Source organism: Octodon degus, unplaced genomic scaffold, assembly GCF_000260255.1.
Source record: "Octodon degus isolate 3935 unplaced genomic scaffold, OctDeg1.0 scaffold00093, whole genome shotgun sequence".
In the NCBI taxonomy this organism is placed as follows: Eukaryota; Metazoa; Chordata; class Mammalia; order Rodentia; family Octodontidae; genus Octodon; species Octodon degus.
The window spans coordinates 795,374-806,956 of NW_004524669.1; positions in this window are offsets into that span (position 1 = coordinate 795,374).

Below are 11,583 nucleotides of genomic sequence, written 5' to 3' on the forward strand. Positions count from 1 at the left end.
CACAAGGTTTAGAATACTTAAAAGTCCTGTGAAGCTCATTAGGGAAAAGCTTCCCTTAACTCTCCAGGCTCCAGTCCCTCTCATTCTCATCCCTGGAGGCCACCAGTGCTAGCAGTGGCTTGTGTATTTTCCAGAGCTGGCTTATTAGTTTATTAGCTTATGGGTTCAAGCAAATAGATATTTGTATATATTCACCACTCTCCAATATCTGGGAAAGAGTGTGTGTGTGTGTGTATCCTATAAATGACATTTTTTTTTTTTTTTTTTTTTTTGTAGAACCAGGGATTGAACTCAGGCCCTTGCACTTGCCAGGCAAGGCTTATTCCACTGAGCCATCTTCCCGGCCCCTATGAATGAATTCTGATTATAATACTTCTAAGTGTATACAATGAAACCCTCAGGATTGAGAGGAAATTGGTTATTGTGAAATATAATTATCAAAATATTTTTATGTAGAAAACACATATACTTATTGATGAATTAAATAGCATCATATAAGAAATCTGTAGCTCCAGATAAGCCTAAATATTATTTCCCAGAATCTGCAACAATTGTACTGTAACCTAAAATGTGTGTGATTTGTACTACTAACAAAGGCATGTGCTGATACTGTTGTGCTTTCCTGCCTGCTTCACAATTTGAGGAAATAATAAATGTTGTCTAGAGTTAAGTAACTCTACTTTATAGACACATTTATTTCCCTAACATTCAAACATATTTGTAGGGGAGATTTTTAGAAGTGTTTTGAATTGCCAACTATGGATACATTTATCAGATTTATTTATTTTGTTTTGTTTTATGTGTTTAGCACAGGACTACAGGGCCTCACTACACAGATTGCACTCGTTGTGGTCCTCCTATTTACAGCTTCACAAGCACTGTGATTACAGGTGCACACCACCACTCCCAGTCTCAGTCACTGTCTCAGCACATCCCGGGGACGGTGCCGGCAAGGTATGCCACAGCTCGAACCCCAGTCCCTGCGTATTTATCAAATTTAATGCATACTAACACATTAAGGCATTAATTATGTGTGAGTGTATACACACAGATTGCCAAACTGCCAGAAATTCACAGTCATCCCAGCATTGAATGTGTGACCCAATCTTTGTGCATCTGAGAGGCGAAAAATTAGTATTTTGGTACAGTTTTAGTTTTCACTTATTTCACTGCAAGCAGACTTGAACACTTTCTATATATTTCCGAGCCATTTTCTGCTCTGTGAGCTCATGGCCTTTGTTCTCTCTCTGCTGGTTCCTTCGCAGGTTTGTTGTGTACTGCACCCTCAGAGACTGCAGGGTATGCAGCGCCCCCTGGAGTTGACAGGAAGAAGGCCCTGCGAGTCGGGGTCAGGGAGGCTTAAGTTGCTGTTGTTTTCCCATCTGACTCCTGTTTCTCTGAAAAATCTGAGTAGATTCCAAGGGCAGCTCCAGTTACGAATGTGCTGGTCTATTTAGGCTCCAGCGTTGTCTAAGAAGCCTATGAGAATTCACAACATATAGTTAACTGTGGTATATCTGGCAGGAAAGTGGCATGGAAGACTTAGAAAAAGAATTTGTGGTTTTTTTTTTTCACCTATGTATTTATGTATAATTTGTATGTGACAAGTAAAATAACTAATAATTATTAATTATGATAAAATAATATATATACAATAAAATAATAGAGTCATATAGAAAAAAGAACATGCAGGAATCTCTTTTCCTCAGCAAAAAAATTAAAAGCAAACTACTGGACACTCAGCCTCATCTATACTGTAGTCTGAAATGCATCTCCGCTAAGAAAGCAAGAGCCCCTTAGAGAAACGACTGATACAGGGCGGGACAGAAAGTATACAAAGTGAAGTGGCCACCTCTTTTCATATCAGGCAGCAAAGAAGTGACCACAGATGACTAGGGCTAGCAGGAAATGACTCAGAAGCCAGCTTGAACTAACCAAGGCTCCCACTGACCAAAAGCAGCAACTTCAGCACAATAAGCAAATGGCCAGAAATACACTACAAACTCATGAAGCTCGTAATAATATTGAACAGCATTAAAAATTAATTTGTCATATGAAGAGGAAGATGGGGAACCAATTTATTATTTTTTTAATGTGAAAAAAGTATATATTTAGAATTAGCCAGCTGGACTCAGTTTAGATGATCCCACTTTTGTTGGCAACATCCAGTGCATCATATAATCAGGAGCCAGTCAAGCATATGCCTTCTTCTCTCCATCAGGCCTGATTAGGGTATTGACCTTGGCAACATCGATGTCATAGAGCTTCTTTACAGCTTGCTTGATTTGGTGCTTATTGGCTTTGACATCCACAGTGAACACAAGTGTGTTGTTGTCCTCAATCTTTTTCATGGCTGACTCTGTCTGTGGTCAGGGGGAACTTGACGATGGCACAGTGGTCAAGCTTGTTTCTCCTGGGGGCGCTCTTCCCAGGGTATTTGGGCTGCCTCCATAGCCACAGTGTCTTGGGACGGTGGAAGGTGGGTGATGTTCATATCTTCCTCTTTTTGTGGCTGTGGATACCTTCCAGCATGGCCTTCTTGGGCTTCAAAGTTTTTGCTTTGGCTTCAGCTTTGGGAGGGACAGGGGCTTCCTTCTTCACTTTTGGCGTCATCTTGGTAAAAAGGCTCCGGTTTATTATTTTGAAAAATGGTAAATCAACAGAAAGAATCCAGCACTTTTTTTATTCAGTCCATTTCTGGGTCACCAAATAAAGGAAGAGAAGGTTCTCTTTATAAAAAATAGTCCAGCTAATAAATTAAGAGGGAATAATAAAAGGTACCATTTTTCATACCTAACAATTTATTTATTTATTTATCTATTTATCTATTTATTTATTTTAATTTCATGTATTTGGCACAAGGTCTCAGTATGCAGCTTGGTCTCACAGTGATGCTCTTGTTCTCAGCCTCCCCAGCACTGGGATTACAGGCGTGCGCCACCACACCCAGTCTTGGTGGCTGGCTTAGTGCACCTGAGGGCGGAGCAAGCACAGCATGTGGTGCCGGGGATCGAACCCTGGTCCCTGCACTTGCCTAAGCAGGTGCTTAGTCTGCTGAGCTCTCTCACCAGCCCTCCCTAATGAATTACTGTATATAGGACTAATCACCAGCAGCTGTGAGCATTACTGACCATAAGTACATCTTCAGAGCCTCTTGTAAAGAATACAATCCCATGTAAAAAGTTGTATTTCCAGAGAAAGAGGGGGAAAGGGAGGAGAGGGAGCCCTCAGAAACTCTGAATTTAATGAGGCTTTCTAGGCACAAAAAACAATTGATAAGAAATACATGCTACAGTGTTACACGATACTACAGGCTTCCAGACTGTGGGAAACGCTACTGTTTCCATCAACAAAGAAGTCAAAGGGGAGGGGGAAAGAGCTGGAGGGGAGATTAGAGTACAGACCACAATCCAATCTTGCTGGAAGCACATAAACCTTATAAGTCAAGGAAAGCAACTTTTATAACATGTATGGTACTGCTGGAAACTTGAGTACTGAAAAGGAATTTGACATTAAGGAAATATTGCTACTAGTTTATAATTTATAAATATAATTATATTTTTAAGAGAACAATTCTGTTATTCTCCTATATATATATACACACACACACACATAAATGAAATAGTATTCTATCTGCAAAATGCTTAAAATAATATAGGAGTAGTTGAGGTACTACAGCAGCAAGTCAGGCCATGAGCAATTGTTGGAATTTAGTGTGAGCCTTCACAAGTTATCCTAATCTTCCATATATTTAACATTTATAACTAAACCAAATCACTAATAGCCAATCTGTTCTAAAAGAGGACACTGGCATGAGGAACTGAGAATTACCTCATTTTTCTTACCTTCTGTTACTGTACTTTAAAAAATAAATCTGAAATTTAACATTCATATATACTTTTTTCCCATAATTTTATTGAGAAACAAATAGCAATGAGACAGTTTCAAACCAAATTGGTAGGACAGTTTCAATAATTAACACATTGCATACATTCTTCCTAGTGGTTAATTGCTGTACAAGATGCGGACACAATATCCTATTTATAGACACTATCAGAACAAATCCCTCAATTCATTAAGCGAATGTAACTATATTCTAACCACTTTGAATCCACAGATACAAAATGGACATTTATCTGTATCCCCTTTTTTTGTTTAGTTCTGTTATTTGAATATTGTAGGTGTGTTAACTCAGCAAATATATACTTTTATAGGTCACAGAGGTTTCTGTCTGTTTCCGAGGAAGGAGCCGTGCTAGAGTCTGGCAGCCTTGCGGCCTGGAGGCGGTGGCGGGCGTGGAGCAGGCACCACTGAAGATCAGCCAGCTAGAAGAAGCCTCCCAGGAAGCCGAGCTCCTGGCGGGGCCTATAAGGGGAGAGGCCTGCTGAAAGGGAATTGGCCTGGCAGCAGGAGAAAGGCCTAATCCTACTGCAGCACTACCGCTGAGGTTGTCCTCACTGAGAGTTGTGGGGCGCAGATAGAAAAGAGCTGCCCTCCGGGCGGGACCACGATTTGGGACAGGCCTCCTCCTCAGGTGGGGGGCAGTCCCTGACCAAGTCCCAGTGTGGTGTGGACGAGAGGGCTTAGGGAGGAAGGATATGGGGCCACATCCCAGCACCCCTGGCACTACACACCTCACTGACTGTACAGCTCGTGAAGCAAGCTTTACTGCTCCTAAGTGAAAACATGAGATTGGTCACCAAGGACTTCTTTTTTTTTTTAACTATGAATTCCTGACAAGCCCAGAAAACCCATATAAAATGATAAAAGTTTATGTGTATCATTCATGCACTTTACCCCTGTGTGACAAATATTTTGCATGTCAGTGGTCCTAAAATCCCTGAGTTCCCAAGGTATCAAGGGGACTCTGAATTATTTCCAATACAATTCTAAAGTTGAAATCTAACGTATCTTCCTTTTTAATTTGAAAGACTTTCGAATCTACTGCAAAGCTACAAGAATAGAACCCATCCCCTTAGATACCTTTTAACATTTGTTAACATTTTGCCATATTCATTTTACTATTATTTGCTGTGTAGCTGATACAATGATAAAAGTAAGAAATTCAACATTCATACTTTGCTAGCATTTTATCCATGGCCCACACTTAATAGCGAATTTCCCCCTCTGTGATCCAGGATTCAATCCAAGATCATGTCTTGCATTTTGTTGGTTCTTGGGTGTCCTTGGACTCCCTAACTAGCCTACTTCCTCATTCTCTCCTTACTTTCTTTACCCTTATACAGCTGAAGACTCCAGACATCATTGGCAAGAGTACTGTGCAACTGACTGTGTTCATTCAGTTTAGTGTCCAGTAAATTAACATAAACTGAACAGCTTAAAACCACAGATATTTATTGCTTCCCAGTTTTTGTGGTTCATGGCTTGGGGTGCAGTTTAGCTGGATACTCTGGGGTACTGTGGTCAAGGTGTAATCGAGACCAGAGTTCCAGCTGCCTGCTGGTGTTGCCCCTCTGAACCCCATGTGGTGTTCCTGGCTTCCTGTCTCTAGGACCTGTAGGAATAATCAACTTCATTTTCCTGAACTTGTCCTGTGTTTCCTCACTTAACCAACCACCTCATAAAAGAACACAGAACATTGGTTCAAAATACTCCAGAATTATCTCATATTTTCCTTGCTTCAGCCTTGGAATCAACCATTTTTCCAAAGAGCTTTGGCTTCTTTTAATGGAAAATGGTAGCTAGGATCCAGTGTCTGAGCACCAGGTGCATTTTGCTTAAAGATCACATACCATGTGGTAAGGCCCATTCTCAGCAGACCCTGCCCCTGCGCTGGAGGCAGTACAGAGTGATGGTTAAGAGGGAGGGCTTTGGATCCAGACCACCTGAATGAAAATCCTGACTGCCATGGACACATTATGAAGCTCTGGAAAACTCACTTGGGCTCTTAATGTTCTGTCACTCATATGACAGTGATTATAATAGTGTCTACCTCAAAAGATTACTATGAGACTTTAGTAGGACATGTAAAATTCTTAGACTTACATCTGGCACAAGTGATTACTGAACCAATATGTATTGAATGAATGATCCTTATGTTGACTAGAATCTCTGATTGAAGCATGAAAATCATGGGGGAATCTTGCTTCACATTCCTTTCATAAATAAATTAAAAATGAATATGTCACAGTTCTTTATTTTCTTGTAATATTTTCCCTTAAGAATTCTCTTAGTTTAATGATCTTTTAATTGTCATTAATGTATTGCAAGAAGATAGAAGAACATAAACAAGTAGAAGGCATTTTTTCTCTCTAGAATTACATATGTGACATTTTACAAAGATTCTAGAGAGGAAAATGTTCTCTATTTGTTTATATTCTTCTTTCTTCATTGAAAAAAGAAAAAAAGAAGAGAAGGAGGAGCAAGTAGAAAGGAACTCACAAACCTATATGTGACTTTGTTTGGAGCTCCAGCTCCTAAAACTACCAAGTCATTGCAGAAGTCACCAAACAATTGAGAAGACAGTCAGGAAAAGGAAAGACGAGGATCCTGAGAAGTATGAGGTCCTGAAGTCCTCCTTCTCCATGGGTTTCCTTAGGAGGGGGAGTGAGAACTTCCAGGACCCAACTCTGCAAAGGCAGGCCCTGGCAGCGTAGGGATCCTCTACATACCCTGCGCATGCAGTCAATGTTATCTTCTTGCCAACTATTCCTTTTGAGGAAGAAATAAGCGCATCATACATATTCCAGACAATTTCAGTTCCTTTGCATGTTTGCTCAAATTTTCTTTACTTTGTAAGCCTGCAAAAGACTTTCCAAATCATCATGAATGCATTACTGAAAAATCACAGCTCTGTAGAACCTTTCAAAACCAGCCAGGCTAACGGTTTGACCTGAAAGTGGGATGGATTTCCCATCAGGGTTCCCATAGTAAGGGAGTGTGTTTTTGTAACCTTACACAATGAAGGGAGTTGCCACTAGATGACTCAGCTAGTTAGAAGCACAGCTCCCTTTCTGGGGAGGAAACCTGAGGCATGGTGATTACATGAGCCCAGAGGCTATTGCTTACTCGGAATTCAGCTCTCCCTCCTGGAGCCAGCTAGAGACTGCACCGGGAGGTGGGAAGGAGGGAATGCTGGCTGCCCACTTTGGCCCGCAGAACCTTAGAGTGAATCTGCATCTGTGGTGTTTCCTTCTTGTCTGTCTTCAACACACACACACACACACACACACACACACACACACACACACACCCAAGCTGCAACTCTCCACCTCTTTCAATCTATTCTTGATAAAATTCCCTTGGGCAAGGTAAGCAGTAACTTGAGTTTGCAGCTCATTGAGTATCAGTGGGAAACTTGCCATGTTGGAGTCTGACAGCCACAAAAACCAGTTTGACTGAGAGTGGCAGGGCCCAGAGGCCTAAGTGGAGTATGAACTCACCGGCTCGGAATGGTTTCTTGGAGAGTGCTCGCATGCTCTCTGTTATGCTTCATTCTGACTTCTCTGAGAGCGCTGAAGTCATAGAAACGACTAAACAAACACACAGCAGGAAGCTCTTACATTCAGAACTTGCCCACGAGAAAAAGCTGTCACCGGGAATCCCTGGAAAGTAGGGTCTAAAACTCAGCTGTGCACCAGTTACCTCTGTTCTCTTTGTGGCATTTTCAACTGTCAGCTGATAAAAGCATCACCGGTACACAGGTCATTTATGGAGGGAGAGCCATGCCCCCAACATCGCTACACAGAGGCAAGTACAATTTTATACAAGGCCAAAGGACAGGTGGAAAAACCCTTTCACAAGTAGGTTAGGTTAAAAAAATGAAAATAGGCTTTTTTTTCTACTGTTTAGACTTTTTTGAAATTTTTAATAGTGTACATGTCTTGTTTTCTAATGATTCTATTTTTCTATGGTAAAACCACTCCTAGTAAATGCTAGCTATTCCTTTACTTCTGAGCTGTCCATCGGAGTTCTGACCTTTTGACCCACCTTGATAGAACATGTTATTTCAAAGACACTGAGTAAATGTTAAAATCATTTAATTAAAGTAGGATCCAAGAGATTAATCTAGAAAATGTTTTTTAGAATTGCCAGATAAGAAGTGCCTAAATGTGGCCAATGTTTTTTCACTAGGGGGTCTTGTGCCATAGTAAAACTGGGCCAAATGATTCTAAACACTGGGTGCTGAGTCAGGGAGACTGAGTAATGGGAAGCCAGGATATGTCGCTTGTCAGCTTTGTGATCTTGGCCCACATGCATAGCCCACATGAGCCCCAGTTTTCTTAAATGTGGAGAGCACCCTTTGCAGGAGAGAGCTGTAAACTCAATTACAGCGCAAGAATGACTGGTCTATGTCTCTTCCAAGCACGTTTCATTTTTTTTTAATTAGGAAAATAATTTTATTAATAATCACTCAATGTTAATCGCATACATTTATATGCTAACAGTGTATAAATTATAACATCCGTAAATGACAGCAAGCATGTTTCAAATGTCCTCTTTTTCTGCTCCTCTTCTACCAGTTCCCTGAATGTACAGAATTTAGGCACATATTATCCAAAAACCCTGAGCAGTTGTCATCCTCCTTTCACACAGCAGGGGTCTGGGAAACCAAGCAAGCAGGGGAGAATTTCCCACTTTCTCTGGCGTATTAGGTCTCCTGCACAAGGGAAGGAGAGGTGCACATGCGCAGCTTCCTCCTACCTCATAGACCCATCCACAAAGGCACGAGTTTTAAAGTCTTAGGGCTTAATTTTGCTTTATTTTAACCCTTAGCTTTTCTTCTCAACAAAAATGAATTGCTCTGCACAGCAGTGGCCTTGTTTCTGTAAGTAGAAAGTTGTCCACCTCCCTCAGTGGATGTCAGCTCTGGCTGTGCATTTGTACCACGTGGTTGTATGACATGTAGTCTCCAGGTTCCAACCTTGGAGACTCTCCATTTCCTTTGGGCTGAAGTAGTATCTGTTGTTTTAGAAAACCATAGGCCATTCCCTGTGGGAAGTCATCTGGTCTCTGAGGCCCTCCACATTTCTCATGACAGGATTCAAAGCCAAAGTACTGATATAATATCAGAAAACAAGAGCCCTTGTATGAATATTTGTGCACTCATTGCTCCATAGACATCCTCAACCCACTCATCTAGCAGGAGTCCAGACAGGCCCTGGAAGGGAGACCCAGACTCATTTCTTAGCTCACTTCTTAGCTCTCAACCAGGGGGCGACCCAGGCAGTGTCACACTTGAAAAAGGCACTGAGGCCAGGGAGGTTCCCTGGCTTGATAACTCATGTCACACTGAACGTACCAAGTGAGCGTGGGGCAGTCAGGGACTACGGAGATGAGGAGCAAAGGCATCTCTTGAGCTGAGAAGACTATTTTTACATCAAGAATAGATCGAGTAGCAGCCTGAAGTGCGGGCCAGGCTAGGAGTCCACGTGTCAATGGTTTTGTACTGCAGCTTCCCTCTGTCCCTTGTACTATGAGTGCATGTGCCCTGAGAATGGCTTCAAATAAAGGATGATAACCAACTCCTCTGGCTGGCCTGTTGCTTGCCTGTCCCAAGAACAGCTCCTCATACAAGTGGTCACAGAGACAGCTCCCAGCAGCCCATTTCTGCAGGTCCCATGGGTGCAGACCTGTCTCAGTCTTGTCCAGAGCTACTTGCTTCCTTCTAAACCTGAGTCTCTTCAGTGAAAAAGAAAATAAGCAGTCATGTCCTTTCACACAAACTGAAAAGCTGAGAAATTTAGAGCATTGGAAAGAATAAAATATATGGTCAGAAAGATTCAAAGGTGCAAAATTCTGGATTTCTCCTTAGCTCTGATTCCTGCCATCCCACCCACATTTCTACCTTTGGAGTTCGTAATTTATGTCTCTGTGCTAAGGCAGCTCAACCGGCTTTTGTTTTAGAAGCTGTTACAATCATAAGGCTTTAATGAACACAGTGACTGTATATGAATCATAACACTTGTCATACTCAGATGAGTAAGAAGCGAATGTCATTACAATAAGGAAGTCATGTGGACGAATGCAACTAGCAGACAGGAAATCTGACTTCAGATCCTTTTCTGAGATTCCACAAACACATGGCATCATTGACTACTGCCATTAGTTCTTAAAATTATCTCAGTTCCACTGCTGACCAGCATGAAGACCTCAGAAAGAATTTTTAACTCTAGACTTCACTGTAAATGGTCATGGTGATTTGTGAAAGGATGAGAGTAAAACCATTTTTTCAGTTGAGGGTGTTTTGAACATGAAAACCTATGCTCATGTACCATTGGATACTACTGACAGGAGTTTCCCCTAGAATTATTCTTTTTTTAAAAAATGACTACAGGGTCTTACTACACAGATCAGACTTGTAGTGATCCTCTTGATTTCAGCCTCCCAAGACCTGGGACTACAGGCACTTACCACCGCATCCAGTCTTAGTCACCATTTTAGCACTTTCCTGGGGCAGGGATGGCACAGCAGGCCGGGAATCAAACCCCAGGTCCTGCGTCTTCCTAAGCAGGTACTTTAATATGCTGAGCTATCTAGCCGACCCTAGAATTATTCTTGAAGCCTCAACTATATGTCAAATGGACAACAGAGGCCTCCTTAAGAAGTGTTTTGTTTTTTTGTTTTGTTTTGTTTTGTTTTGTTTTGTTTTTTCTTTACGGAAAGGTCTATAGGGTGTTCAGGGTCTCACTACTAGATCAGACTCCTAGTGATCCACCTGTTTACAGCCTCCTAAGAGCTGGGATTACAGGCAGGCGCCATCATGCCCAGTCTCAATCGCTATCTCAGCATGCCCTGGGCATAGGGTTGGCATGTTAAGAAGTGTTTTAATACTTATTCAAGAGAAACAAGTAATTATTGGGTCCTGGGAGCTAAAGCTACTAAGGTGAACAGTTGCAAGTGTTCTGTTTTACTCTCTTCATTTTATGAAGTTGAACATTAGTTTTCATATTTTTGTGTTTTGTAGCTGTAGTTTTAATAAATAATTTTTATATCCCCCAAGCATATATTAGCTGCTTGTGTAAATGGTAGGTAAAACTGAAATTTTCCAAACGGAAATATAATAAATATCAATTTTGCCCAACTTTTCACAAGATATTTGGATTCGTTTAAAAGGAAGTAACCTTAGGACTGATCATACTAAAGTGCCCTATTCATTTTAGAAAAGTTTAGCAAGCTTTTCTAACAGCTCGCTAAATCCTTGACACTCAGCTAGCTGTTCTCTCAAAGAAGAAACTAGAAGGTCCCTGCTTTTGAGACCTCTGTGGATTTGGGAATGTGGAGAGCACATGTTCTTGCCTAATTGTATTTCTACAAACCATGTGGGTGTGTCATGTCAAGGACAGGGTGAGAGTCAGAGGTGGGCCTGGGTAGGGCGGAAGGCATCCTGGAAGTAGTGATGAGTTTAAAAGGGAATGGAAGGGGTGGGTGGGCAAAGCAGTAGGAGCAGGGCCTTTCCTGCAGGGGGACTGGGTGCTCAAAATGTGGAACTGAAAACCCCTGACCTGTGCTCTGGATCCAATAGTACAGACTCCTTTCAAAGGCAGTCATGAACTGAGAGTGTGTCCAGAGAGGTGAGGGAGCGGGAGAGAGTTTTCCTTTTTCTCCCTTTTCTTTTCTTTT